A 15,097-nucleotide genomic window follows, 5' to 3' on the forward strand; every position below is an offset into this window, starting at 1 on the left:
TCACTTTCCCTATAAAGTGTACAGTGTGAAAACGAAACCCTCCAAAGTGTGCAAAATTGTGGGTTTCATTTAAATTTCCTCCCTAAAAAAATTATTTTTTGTGTTTGCCGTACATTTTATGGTAAAATGAGAGGTTTCATTACAAAGAACAATTGGTCACACAAAAAACAAGCCCTTATATGGGTCTGTATATGGAAATATAAAAGAGTTATGGATTTTAGAAGGCGAGGAGGAAAAAACAAAAATACAAAAATAAAATTGGCCTGGTCCTTAAGGTCAAAATGGGCTTGGTCCTTAAGGAGTTAAACTGCACAGCGTTATACGTAAAAATATACCAAAGTTCAAAATTGTTAATTTTTATTCAATTTATATACCATAAAAAAATTATTAAAATTGATCAAAAAGTCCCATTTACATAAAAATGGTACAGATAAAAACTACAGATCATGGCACAAAAAAATTAGCCTTCATATAACCCCGTATGCGGAAAAATAAAAAAAAGTTATAGGGGGGTCAGAAGATTTTAAACATACTTATTTTGGTGCATGTAGCAATTTTTTTTTTTTTTAAGTAGAAAAATAAAATAATACCTACACATGGACATACAGAATAAAGATAAGGTATCATTTTTACAGAAAAGTGCAATGCATAGAAACGGAAGCCCCCAAAATTTACAAAAATTTATTTTATGTTATAAAATTATTGATGTCATTACAAAGTACAATTAGTGATGCACAAAAACCTCCTATGGGTCTGTAGGTGCAAAATTGAATATGTTATGATTTTTAGAAAAAAATAAAATTGGCCTGGTCCTTACGGTCAAAATTAGCTTCATCCTTAAAGGGGTACTCCGGTGTTTAGACATCTTATCTCCTATCCAAAGGATAGGGGATAAGATGCCTGATCGCGGGGGTCCCGCCACTGGGGACCCCCATGATCTTGCACGCTACACCCCTTTAGAATCAGTCCCTGGAGCGTACACGCTCCGGGGACTGATTCTAACGGGGTGCTGCGTGCAAGATCACGGAGGTCCCCAGAGGCAGGACCCCCGCGATCAGGCATCTTATCCCCTATCCTTTGGATAGGGGATAAGATGTCTAAACGCCAGAGTACCCCTTTAAGGGGTTAATCAATTGGTTGCTGTGCTTTTAGGGGAGTGGAGCTTGTATGTTATATTACAGATGAGCTCCATTCACTCTAATGCAACTGAGCTGCAATACCACAGACAAAACGTGTACAAATGTGGTGCTGTTTCTGGAAGAAAGCATCAATGTTTTTCTTAAGTTGGATAATTTAAAGGGGTTCTCCGGTGCTATACACATCTTTTCCCCTATCCAAAGGATAGGGGATAAGATGCCTGATTGCGGGAGTCCCGCAGCTGGGGACCCCCGGGATCATGCACTCGGCACCCCGTTTGTAATCAGTCCCTGGAGCGTGTTTGTTCCAGGACTGATTACAGGCAACCACCGTGCCGGCGGCGTGTGACATCACGCCTCAGCCCCGTGTGACGTCCCGCTCCGCCCCTCAATGCAAGCCTATGGGAGGGGGCGTGATAGCGCTCCGGGGACTGAATACAAACGGGGTGCCACATGCATGATCCCGCGTGCAAGATGTGTAAGCACCGGAGAACCTCTTTAAGTATTGATCCATCGTGGAGCTGTATCATGAAAGGAAGAATGCAGTCTGATTAATATAAACCATGTTTACCTTTTCTCTCTTTCCTTTGATTTCCTAAATTCTGTAAACATATAAATATTTTGCTTATACTATGGTTGCCATGGAAATGCTTACAAGAATACATTTTTCTATAAGATGCAGAAATCCAGGAATTTAGGGCATGGACTCCAGGAACTCCACATGTATAAGATTTTGTGTTATATTTATATAATTATGTTACTGTAGTATTAATTCTTTATACTATGGTCCTGTAGGTATATTTTACCTGATACTTTTCTACCATAAGGCATCAATGTGTCTACAATTATTAAACATGTCAGAACCTAAATTAAGGTATAATCTTCCTTTAAATTGATTTAATTTGTGTAATCAACTTCAGCTTTTATGGTAGACAGAAGAGTAAAGACATTTATTACATTTTGACAAAAATAAATTTCCACTTTTCCTCTTCTCTCTTGCTGTTTTCCAAAAAAGTCGGCATTGCTTAATGATAGTTACCACACCTGGTCAAAACCAGTTTATGGAGGGTTAATTCCAATTATTTTCCTATAGATTCCCCTAGGGGTAATCCCAAAAAAACATATTTTCCCACATACTTATTTGTAGGTTCCCATAAGCTTTATTGATATTGCAATTAACTACACAGTCTTTAAAAACAATAGTGCTGAGTTACCCTTGTCACTTTTGTGACAAGGGTAACTCAGCACTATTGTTTTTAAAGAGTGTGTAGTTAATTGCAATATCAATAAAGCTTATGGGAACCTATAAATAAGTATATGGGAAAATAGTTATTTTTGGATTACCTTTAGGGGAATCTATAGGAAAATAATTGCTTAATGATAGTTCACAGCCTAGTTAGCATAATTTAGGCTAGAAATTGGCATAAATTGTGGCAAAAATCTGCTCTGGGTTCTAATTTGTGGCTCCCAATAAATTTGTTGCTTCTTTGATGCAGTTTTTTTTTAGACCAGCATACAAAAAGAAGGTCACAATAAATTAATTGTTTGAATAGACATCTGAATGGCTCATGTATTTTCAATGTTATTTTGAAACACTTGGGACTGTGCATTAAATATATGGAGTTAGTAAGTTTTACCCTATATTTGTTTGACTTTCCCTCAGGCACTGCATTTTCCTCCCACTCTCTAAAACATATTGATAGGGTAAATGGCTTGTGTTTTAGATAGAAAATTACATTTTGCAAGGCTGATGTAAGTAGTAGAAATATATGTAAAGCTACATTTGCTATAGTACACTAATAAATAAGTTGCAATGAAGTACAAACCTTAGTAAGGTTGGGTTCACATATGTCCAGTCTCCGGTATAGGTAAACTCAGCCTAGATCTCGACACAACTGATGCCACAACTGATGACACGTTGTCATCAGTTGCATGGCATCTGGCATCCATTGTTTCTCTTCAATCAGCCTGCTCTAGGGCACCTCGGAAATACACTGCCACCAAACACTGCAATGCATATCGAAGCAAATTTTTGGAAATGTTGCTGTGTACATGAGGCCTTAAAGGTAAAGCCAATAGACTTAAATTGTCTCACCTTGTTACTTTGCTTGCTACAGAGACAGATTTGTTCCTGTTCTCTCTGTGTGCTTTGTGAGACATCATAGCAGATAGGCTGGATACACATATGTCCAGCATCCGACATAGGTGAACTCAGCCTAGATCTCGACGCAACTGATGCCACAACTGATGACGACTTGTCAGTTACATGGCATCTGGCGTCCATTGTTTCTGCAAGGCGCGTTCCCCTGTCCGATGCTCTCCGGCAAGTCCAACCATCCAGCGTTAAAATTGAGATGCTGGATGATTGTGAAGTGTCCCATTCAAATGAATGGGATCAGTTCTAGCATCAGTTTCCCTCCAGCACATGCCAGAGGGAAATGATGGCGGACGCCTTATATATGTAAACCCAGCCTAACAATGTTTTTTTTTTTACAGTTGTTTCCTTAATGCTAGTTTTTTACTTAGACAATTTCAGATACTATGGTAAGCTTATCTGGCACGATATAAAGTAGTACTTTTTTGTTTGCTATTTTTTCCTTTGCAAGGTCAACAGAGACAAACATAGCAGTAAGCATACCTGATGTTGTACATGGCCATATAATATCTGCAGGGCAAATATTGAATTTTCTTTTTATTTAAAGAAAATTGAGTCAGGTAATATTTTATTTCTTAAGAACAAAGAAAGAAGGAAAGAAACAAAAAAAAAAAAAAAAACACAGACACTTCCAAGAAACAAAAAGAAAGCATAAATAGTTAAACCCTGGCATCATCTGTCAGTCATCTACCTAGAAATTAAGGCTGATAGATGGAAAACAAAACATTGTGCATGCAGTTACTTTTTCTCATCTCCATCATGCTGGGGAATTTTCTTTTATTTATCAACAATTAGGTTTACCAGACCCTATCCACACACCTAATTCCCAGCCTAAGTGCAAACTGTCAGTTCAACAATGAAGTGATTGACAAGAGTAGAAAAACTATACAAGCCTATGATGAAAGCTCCTATCTGGGCATTCTCTTATCTCTTCCACCCTAGCAAATGCTTCTATGATTTAATATTCACTGCTGCTTGGTTCATTTCAATATTTATTACTGAACCTAAATATGTGGGAAGTATTGAAACAAATTGAAATGTTTTCCCTGTCAGTATCAAAGTTTAAAAAAAAAAAAAAAAAACATTGGAAAGAAGTTTTTTTTTAGGTCAACTTTATTTAAAACTTTTTATTAAATGAATCATAACCCTTAACCAGATTTTGGCCTTGAGGACACAGGTCATTTTCATTTTTCTGGTTCATTATTCCTCCTTTCCTTTTAAGAGCCAAAACTTTTTCTATGTTTTTCATCTACAGACCCATATGAAGGCTTGTTTTTTTGTGTGACTATTAATGTGACTATTTTGTGTGACTATTAATCTTTGTAATTACACCTTTCATTTTGCAGTAAAATGTACAGAACAACCCAAAAATATTTGTGGGTGGGGGATTAAAATAGAAAACTACAGTTTAGCAAATGTAGAATTTATTTTATTTTTTTGTATGGTTAAACTGACACAGTGTCTTTATACTATAACAAAATACAATTAACATTTTCTATTATTGCACTGCTGTAGAAAAAAAAAACCTCAAACTTCTATTATTTTAAGTATATTTGAAATTGCCCTATTCTGACCCCTATAACTTCATTATTATGCTGTTATTTTATTGGTACCATTTTACTTATATGTGACTTTTTAAATCACTTTCTAATTAAGTTTTTGTGTCATATGCAAAAATGGCAATTTTAGCCAATGTTTTTTTGTTTTGTTTTTCTTTGGTTTTTTTTTTCCCCATCTTTACGCTATTCACCATATATGATAATTTACTATATATTTTAATGGTTTGGGCAATACCAAATATTTTTATTATTTTAAGGTGAACTCCAGCCAAAATTAACATTAATCAGTGTTTGGACGCTCCGTGATCTCCGAAATGGGACCCGACCCTCAGTGAGAAGAGCATTAATTTCTATAGGAGTGCCGATGATGCCCAAGTGCTGTATATTATGCTATAAATTGTAAATTAACAGGTCACAGCTTTTTTTATACTCAAAAATGCAAAAAAAAAAAACATGCAAAATGCATCAGAAAATGTGTCAACACGACACTTGTGAAACCAGCCAATCTTTTTTGCAACTGTTGCATATATCTAAATGCAGCTTGCAGAAATCCATTCTTTTGCTACAGAAATTTTAACGTTGTAATATTTCTGCACCAAATCTACCACAAGTGAAAAAAAAAACTTACACCAGCCACCTCCTTACTATGGTGAACAACCTTTGTGACTGTATCTCACTTTTGCATTATAAAGGAAGCACCTCGTTAGCACTAAACAGAGCCGGCCATACATAGTACACTTTCTGGGAGGAAAATGGAAAAGTGCTTCTCTCTAAGGCTAGGTTCAGACTACGGAATCTCCGGACAGAAAATTTCCGCCCGGAGATTCCGAGTGAGGCCAGCGCTAACTGAATCAGTCTGCGTTAGGACCGTGCGGACACTGCAGTCTCCAATAGACTGCAATGTGTTCCGCGCGGATTTCCGCCTAAAGAAAGAGCAACCCCTTTCTTCAGGTGAAAATTTCTAAGCGGATTTTCCATTCACAAATTCCGCTTCACAAATTCCAAAAAGTGTGAATTTGTGATCGGAAAACCATTCACTACACTATACATTTCAAAGCAGAATTGCAGGCGGAAATTCCGTAGTCTGAACCTAGCCTAATAGTCTACTTTTCAGTTCTGTTGTGGGATGTCCATCCTTCAATACCAACTGCAACTAAGAAGATATTTATACAATAGCTTATTGCTATCTGCACTGGAGGTGGCTGCTACTGTATGTGCAATGCTTCCTCCTGTCCTCTCTGGTGATAATCTCACCCCTTTTAACCAATAATCCTGCCCTTTTCCAGACCTGCTGAGAAAAAGAGATGAATATTTATGGAGGGATGGCGTTATTAGCTAAATGGGGTGGGGCTATCACCAGTTTGGGTAGAAAAAAAGTATTGAACATACAGCACCAGACCGCCTCCAGTGCATACGAGAAGAAAATACCACATTAGCAAAAAGATGAATATCTCCTGGACAGCTGCACTGAAAGTATTAGAAAGAGGGTCACCCACACTTTCTACCTGTTTATTCAGGTTAGTGTGGGTAACCCTGCTGTCTGTTTTCTTTTAAAACTTAGTTCAATATAACAGTACTGTGCTCCCACAATTTTTGTCGCAAATAGGAGCAACTCCATATTATCTTGGTGTTTTAGCTGTAACTTGCACTATATCTGGAGTTCCATACATAAGTTATTTATATTACCATGTGTATACAATAATCTTTTGCTTTCTATATAATATTTTTTAACTCTCAAGACAGCCACATTTAACTACATTATTGTTGCAAAATGCTGTGATATTATTTAAAAATAAAAAGATGTGTGTGTTAAATTTGGCATGAACACTCATTTAAGCCTATTTATTCCTAATTTATGAGTAATTATAATTGGAATGTCTCAATATGGAGCTATTCGTGTATTAACAAATGTTCCGTCTGCAAATTTATGCAAAAACAGGCTAATTAAAATGAATTTAGGAGAGTACAGTGAGCGCTCATTACCGTCAAGCAAAACTGATAGGGAATATTTTATAGACCAAGTAAACCTTAGGTTCTTATTATATAGTGTGGCATTACAGTGAAACTGTCATTGCAGTATAATAAATATTAGGAACCATGAATTTGATCCAAACAATTTTTGTGCTAAAATTCTAATTTAAATTAGTGTAAAAATAAAATAGCGTAATTTATCATAAAATAGCGTAATTTAAAAATAAACTTTTTATAAGTACCCTCCTTTCTTCATCTTGCTACAGTATTGGCAGCACACTATGGTGTTTCCATGTCGCACTACACTATTGGCGTAGCTTGTGTGACATGAATTGCTGTGGCCATGATCATATGAACGTACATACATACACATTTGATTGGGAATAATCTGGATATCAACTACTAGTATACTCTCTTGTCTAAAAGATATCTATGCCTTTAATTTGAAGAGTACGAGTACATAACCCACTACCATCCCTATATAGTAGCTATTGCTAATGTACAGTTTTGTATTTACTGATTATCTATAATTCATATTTGGGAATCTTGGATCATTTTAATCTATGCTATGGACTTTGTCACTTATTTTATAACTGATATTAATATGTTTTATCCTTAACCATTAGTGAAGGAAAAAATCAGTGAAACATCAATATTTTATCCCTTGTGTATTCCTCTCTTTAGATTACTGTACATACTGACTATACTGGTGTACCTGACTTAAATATGGCATACTGTATAGGCAAGAAGTACGTCATAGGTATGTCACATGCTCTCATACCCACCCTTGTGTGCTGCGATAATGAGATGAAGTGTCACTATGTTACTATGTTGGCAAAAGCCACATCTTAAAATTAGAATATCCCTTTATTGCTTTTCCTGCAATATAGACCAAAAATCCTCCTTATCTAACATGACAGAAGTAAGATAGAGTCAACTAGAGGATGAAATGCCCCAATTCCCTCTAAACTTTTTTGTGCATAGGACACATCTCTGAAGTCTGCCATTCATATTGAGGTTTAATGTTACTTTCAATTTCTTCTGTGATAGCAGAGAAGTGAAATAGCTGGATGAAAAAAGGCATATACTGTATATCTGGAATAGTGTGTATTTCTTGCTAATGAAAGTTTCTGGTCTGCGATATTTAGTTTCAAGATGTTTGATGGTGAAACTCCACTGTGTTATCTTCTTTTTCTCATCTTTTTGGTTAACATAGACAAGAGTACAAGTGTATTGCTGAAAACATGGCCTACAAAGAAAACACTATCTGTAGTTAAACCTGCTATTACTATTTATAAAGTCTACTGGCTTATGAAACCAAATGAATAAAAATGCTACAGAAATATGTTTACAGATCCTGTTAGATCCAACAAACAAAAAAGAGAGGCATGAGGTATTTCACTCCATCTAGAATAAATCTAGTCATCAGGGAACAGATTTATAAAATGCAGCATCCCCCGCAGGGGATTTAAAAATGAAAGTTAAAACACACGATACATCGCAGGATTGCGGACCATGCCGCCTGCTCCCCTGCTTAATAACTTCTGATCGCATCAGGTCTCAGAAGTGAGACCCAGTGCGATCAATCCCTCAGCCCCTGTACTAAAACCCCCATCATGGAACAGACTCTGCTCCATGATGGGGGTAGTAGTATGTAGCCTCCCCAGCTGTGTGCAGACTCCCGTAGCTAGAGAATTACTACTTCCATCTTGGAAAAAAGTCTGTTCCACGATGGGAGTAGTAGTAGTCCCTCAGCACTGCAGAAGTCTGCTAATGTCACCTCTTCTTAGCATGATCAGAAATAATAACAATAATATAAACCAGGTGCAAACTGATGACATAAAGGCTCATCCGTTTGCCATAGACTTCGATGTTAAAAATAATGGCCAATAATTCAACCGTTTCTTGTAATGAAAGAAAAATTTGTGCATGTGCCGTTATTTCTTCCGTCACAAATAACGAATAACATTATTCATGACAGACTATAATGGGTCATAATGGATAATCAAAAAATCCCATAGACTTGAATGGGATTTTGTAACGGACGTTTAACATCCGTTATTAAGGCTTTTCTAACAGACGTTTATAACGGGTCTTTTAATGGAAAAACTTTATAGTGTGAAAGGGGCCTAATAGCATGGGTCCGTTGAGTAAAAATATTGTCTGGAGGTCTTTTTACTTCCTCTGGCATGCAAGATGGCCATTCGTCTTGTCCAGGCTGTCTGAGAAGACTGTACAATAAGATTGCTGTTTGTACTGGTCAGTGTTATGTTATTACATAGTATTGAACAGTAAAATGCAATTGAATAATTGCTTGCAATTGTCCCATATGGGGACTTAAAAAGTTTTAAAAAATACATAAATGCTCAGTGCAACAAAATAAATAAATAAATAAAATGAAGAAAAAAAAACAAAAACCCTCATAAAGGGAATATGGAAAAATAAACCCCCAATGCATTTTTTGCTTTGACATATATTTTACGGTAACATTAAAGGTATCATTGTGAAATACAAAGGGTCCCAGAAAAAAAAAAACTTGTCTGGGTCCTAAAAGCCAACAAAAAAGCACAGCACTCAAATGAGAACATCGGCCCTAAAGATTAGCACATTTCTGAAAAATTCGATACGGACAATTCGCCAAATTTTTGCTATTAAAAACGGCTAATTCTGGCCTACAGAGAGGCTCAATAGCGATATAGAACACTTTGCCTTGTCCTAACACACATAGCGAATGTGCTGTGTTAGTGAAATTATACTGCTTTCAGTATGACATGCAGATTACAGGCATAGCTATTAGAATCACTGCTGCAGAGCGTCTGGATGTGGCAGATTTTTTATGTAATTTTTATTTTATTTTATTTGAATTTATTTATATTTTTTGGCTACCCACTCTGGTGAGTATCGGGCTGGCGGTCCTCCGCCAGGTGCGATACCACCTGTTCCTGCCCCTGCCTCTCAGTGTCCCCCTTACTGTGAAAGTGCTAATGTTTCATTTAATCAGTTAAGGTTCATTGTTATCGCTCCAAGCTGTTTCATTGGATTCTTGTGATAATTCCACAGATAATATGACGTCAACGACCACAGGGCATCAGTCTTGATAAGATTACATCGATCTATTTAAATTTAATTTTAAGATTTATTTTAGATTCCCAAGTTTAACCCCTTAAGGACCAAGGCCGTACTGGTACGTCCTGAGTCCTCTACCTTATAACGCAGGGGCCACCCGAGCTAATAGCGCCGCATCTAAAGTGAAAGTAAGCTGATAAGCTAAGGGAGCTGTTCGGGATCGCCTCGGTTAAATTGCGGCATTCCCAAACAGCTGTAGGACATCAGGAGGGTCCCCTTACCTGCCTCCTGTTGTCTGATCGCCGAATGACTGCTCAGTGCCTTAGATCCAGGCATAAGCAGTAAAGCAGCAGAATAATTGATCAATGGTTTCCTATGAGAAACCATTGATCAATGTAAAAGATCAGTGTGTGCAGTGTTATAGTCCCCCTATGGGAGCTATAACATTGCAAAAAAAAAATGAATAAAGATCTTTTAACTCTTTCCTTAAATGGTACCTCTCATCAAATAAACTTTTTATATATTTTAGATTAATGAATGTTGAATAACTTTCCAATAGCATGTTAATGAAAAATATGCTTCTTTCTATTGTATTTTTCCCGATCAGTCCTGTCAGCAAGCATTTCTGACTCATGCTGGAGTCCTAAACACTCAGAGCTGCCAGCCTGCTTTGTTCACAGCCAAACAGGCTGTGAACAAAGCAGGCTGGCAGCTCTGAGTGTTCTCCTTTGTGAACAAAGCAGACTGGCAGCTTGTAGTGTTTAGGACTCCAGCATGAGTCTGAAATGCTTGCTGCCAGGACTGGTAGGGAGACCCCTAGTGGTCATTTCTTCAAAGTGGAAAATTAAATAGAAAGAAGCATATTTTTTAATAACTTGCAATTGTAAAGTTATTCTGCATACATTAATCTATAATATATCAAAAGTTTTTTTGATGAGAAGTACCCTTTAATAAAAGTTTGAATCACCCCCCTTTTCCCATTTAAAAACAAATGTGTAAATAAAAATAAACATATGTGGTATCACTGCGTATGAAAATGTCTGAATTATAAAAATATATAGTTATTAAAACCGCACGGTCAATGTCGTAGGCGCAAAAATTCCAAAGTCAAAAATAGTGTATTTTTGGTCACTTTTGATATCACAAAAAAATGAATAAAAAGCGATCAAAAGTCCGATCAATACAAAATGGTACCACTAAAAACTTCAGATCACGGCGGCAAAAAAATGTAGTGCAAAAACAGAAAAAAACCCTGGTCCTAAAGGGGTTAATGTCCTGGTGTTTAGTTTGTACTAATACTGTATGACCACAAAACCCAATCTAACAAGGAGTCACATGGCGGCACAATGACAGAACCTAGAGGTGGAAGCTGCATGAGGAAACCATAATCTGGCAGAATGACAGCCTAAAATTTGTCGGCAGCAAGAGGAGAACATATAGTGGCTGAATGACACAGCCTGGAGTTGGTGGCAGCATGAGGAGACCATAGGGCCTCACAATCCCTAAGATTAAAAAAATAATTTTCAAATTGAAATTGAAGATTCATGGTAGCTAGTGCTACCATAACATTTTTTAGGTAATGTCCTAGGTCCAGCAACATGAGTAAACCATAAAGTGGTTGAATGACACTGCCTGGAGGTGGCGGAAGCATGAGGAGACCATACAGTGGCTGAATGGTACAACCTGGAGTCGGCGGCAGCATGGGATCATGTAGTGGCTGAATGACACAGCCTGGAGTTGGTGGCAGCATGAGGAGAACATATAGTGGCTGGATTGCACAGCCTGGAGATGGCAGCAGCATGAGTAGAATATATAGTATCTGAATGACACAGCGTGGAGGTGGTGGAAACATGAGGAGACCATATAGTGGCTGAATGACACAGCCTCAAGGTGGCAGAAGCATGAGGAGACCATATAGTGGCTGAATGGCACAGCCTGGAGTTGGCGGCAGCATGAGGAAACCATATAGTGGCTGAACCCACAGCTAAAGTAAGATACTTCTGTAGGGGAGCGAACAGCATAGGACAGAGGCAATGGGAGGACAGGGACTGCTCCCAGGCCATGCCAACTGAAGGTTGTGTCTGAGGAACCAACCGACTGTTAACTGGGGGTATCAAATGTCACTTCTGTTTAAGTGGATGACTGTGTTAACCAATCAATGATAGCAGATGAGTTGCTGGTCGAGACACAACCACTAGATGACAGGCCTCTCGCAGTGACTCCTGCTGGCACTGGCCCCAAGTCTACTGCGACCTCTGCCACTCCTCCTCTGCCTGACATACTTAGTGCGTATATGAGGGGAGTACAATACACTTCACTACGCTTAATACAGTACTTGGCTAGAACAGTAGCAGGTGTTTACTTTTGTCTGGCCTTTTACAGTAACTAGTAGTGTTGAGCACGAATATTCGTTATGCTAATTTTTATCACAAATAACAGCACGTCACAATTTTTAAAATATTTTGAATATAGTGCTATATATTCGTAATGACAAATTTTTTTTCTTTTTGTTTTTCCACATGCAAATTTTTATGAAAATTTTCCATGAAAATTTTTGCATTGAAAAAAAGGGAATGAACATAGTGAATATGCAAATTTTGCGAACTTTGGACGAATAATCGCCAATATATTCGCAAAATATCACAAATTCAAATATTGCCCCTGCTGCTCATCACTAGTAACTAGGACCTTAAGACTTTATCAGGAACAAAATGGAACAACACTTCCATAAGTGCGTCTGTGATACGCACTTATGAGGGCAGTAGAATGCGCTCCACTACGTGTAACAGTATTTGTCTAGAACAGCAGCAGGTGTGTACTTTAGGCTGTCCTTTCACAGTATGTAGGCCCTTGAGAGTTTAACAGGTACAAAATAGTACACCACTTAGATGTAGATATGTAGTACGCACTTATGATGGCAGAAAAATGCGCTACAGTACCGTTAAAAAGCATTTAAATACAACACCAGCCGATGAGTACTTTTACCTGGACTTTCACAGCATCAAGGCCCTTAAGAGTTTAACAGGTACAAAATAGTACACCATTTAGATGTAGGTATGTGGTAGGCACTAATGAGGGCAGAAAAATGTGCTACAGTATGTTTAAGAAAGTTTTTGTGTACTATACCAGCAGAAGACACCAGTGCTGCAACACACAGCCGCTGTGTACTACACCCAAAATTGTCAATTTCACTCCCTTCCCTATCAGTGCTTCTAGCCAGGAATTGAGCTTGAGCTGAATCTCTGCTGTTCTTCTGTGCAACACACTGCCCTCGGATCCTATCTATAATAGAAAGCTGTAGACAGTGACTGGAAGGTGGATCGCTGCAGTAAGCATGCTTTTCTGTGACAAGCAAACTGCTCTCTGTCCAACAGAACGCTGACTTGACTAGGAGGTAAATTGCTCCTGGAAAAAGCTTTTCTGTGTAACACACACAGGGCTGTCTGTCCCTATAAATATCTCTGCAGTGAAAGGATGAAGTGACTGGCCGCAATATGGCTGTCGATTATATAGGGCTGTGACATCACAGGGGTGACTGGCTGCTGATAGGCTGCATCTTGCATGTGATTCAAGGTCATCCCATCTACCCTTGTTCCCGCCTTCCCAGGATTCCTTGCCCCATGTCCTCACATGTGGATCCTCACATTTTAGATGCCCTGGAGCCTGGACCGCACTAAATTGAGTTTAATGAAGCAATTTGTGCAATAGAATTGCAGCGATATTCGCATTCCTTACAATTTCCATGAAATTCGTAACAAATTTGGATTCTTCAGTTTTGATTCGCTCATCTCTAGTTGTAATGTAGAAAAACACTGGGCCTCAAATTCAACAACATATGCCTATAAAAATTTCATTTTTAAAAGAATGTTAATACTAAGGTGTGATACACACTGTTTAGACTATAGACCCAAATATGGCATAATGTACAGTATTAACTAAATTCATAAAATAAAATAAATTTGCTCTACCAACTAAATTTATATAAATCCATAAAATGTATAAATTAAATGTAGAAGGACAAAGCTTAGCAAAAAGTGGGCATGTTTTTTCATAAAAAGACTTGTGGCTTAAATATGCCCAAATTGCACCAAATATCCATCACAAATGCACCCAAAATTTACCAGGTTTTTCAACAGTCTGCTCCACTTAACATCTGGTGCTTTTGTAGAATGTTTAGCCTAGGATAAGAATTATAATTGCTTTTTATTTATCTTTTCCACATGTGAACAGAATTGTTCTGAAAATGTTGTCCTGCAAGTTGTCTCATGCTTGTAGAATACAATGTAAGTCAATAAATGCAGAACACGTCAAAATGATCTAAAGATTTAGTGACTTCCCTAAGCCATATGCGCTTGAAACAGCCAAATGTGTTTTCATTAATGAAATCCAATCTACTGGCATATTGTTCCACACTTCTCATTTAAGTCAATCTAATTGCTGTTTTAAATGTGGTAATAGACTTTTTTTTTATCCTGCCATTCATATTAGCTCTGAAAATGTGAAAACATCTGGCTCAGCAAATATTTTAGTACTTTTCAAAGAAATAATTGGTATTGGGAGGGAGTGTACAGGTTCTTATATTCCTTAGTGAGAATACCAGGCACATTGTCATACCAATTCCCAGAAGACCACTGTTCTGCTGATGATATCATCAGTCAAATTGGAACCTGATGACCTGTGTGCTGTATATTTAGAATTAACTCAATTCTTACTACAGCTAGCATCGGAGAACTTAAGGCGTGATTCGTAGTAGACCGTTTTATATTGCTTTTAACCCTTTTTTCACATTCCTAAATATAGCATATGCATGTGATATATTGTATAGTTGCATATTAACATGAGCGATACAACAATGTTAATGAAGAGGGATGCAAAAACTCTAGCTAGGTGAGTGCTAATTGCCCTTTTTGAGAGAGATGGATATTCTTCCCAACTCCACATGTGACAATTGAAAAAAATATCTGGTTTAATGACTTTTTAATCTCAGAAATCTAGTATACATAACTTGTTAATATAGACAAGCATATTGATTTGGAACAAATTTGATTCAAACCAAATTTCACCAAACTTGAGATTCAATCGATTTATGACCTGTTTTAGATTCATTTAATCCTTGCTCCTGTACCTTGAATGTTCCTGAGATAAACGTTTGCAAAGTAACTTTGATTCCCTACATTTCTAGCTGCTCAGTATATTTTACAGGACAAGGG

General features: G+C 37.5%; 1 protein-coding gene across 2 annotated transcripts in view; it reads right to left on the reverse strand.

The window, feature by feature from the left end:
• Positions 1 to 15,097, reverse strand: part of DMD (dystrophin) — a 2,642,350-nt gene that overhangs the window by 965,765 nt on the left and 1,661,488 nt on the right. The window lies entirely within an intron of this gene.

The sequence above is a fragment of the Hyla sarda genome, chromosome 2, assembly GCF_029499605.1.
Source record: "Hyla sarda isolate aHylSar1 chromosome 2, aHylSar1.hap1, whole genome shotgun sequence".
Taxonomy (NCBI): domain Eukaryota; kingdom Metazoa; phylum Chordata; class Amphibia; order Anura; family Hylidae; genus Hyla; species Hyla sarda.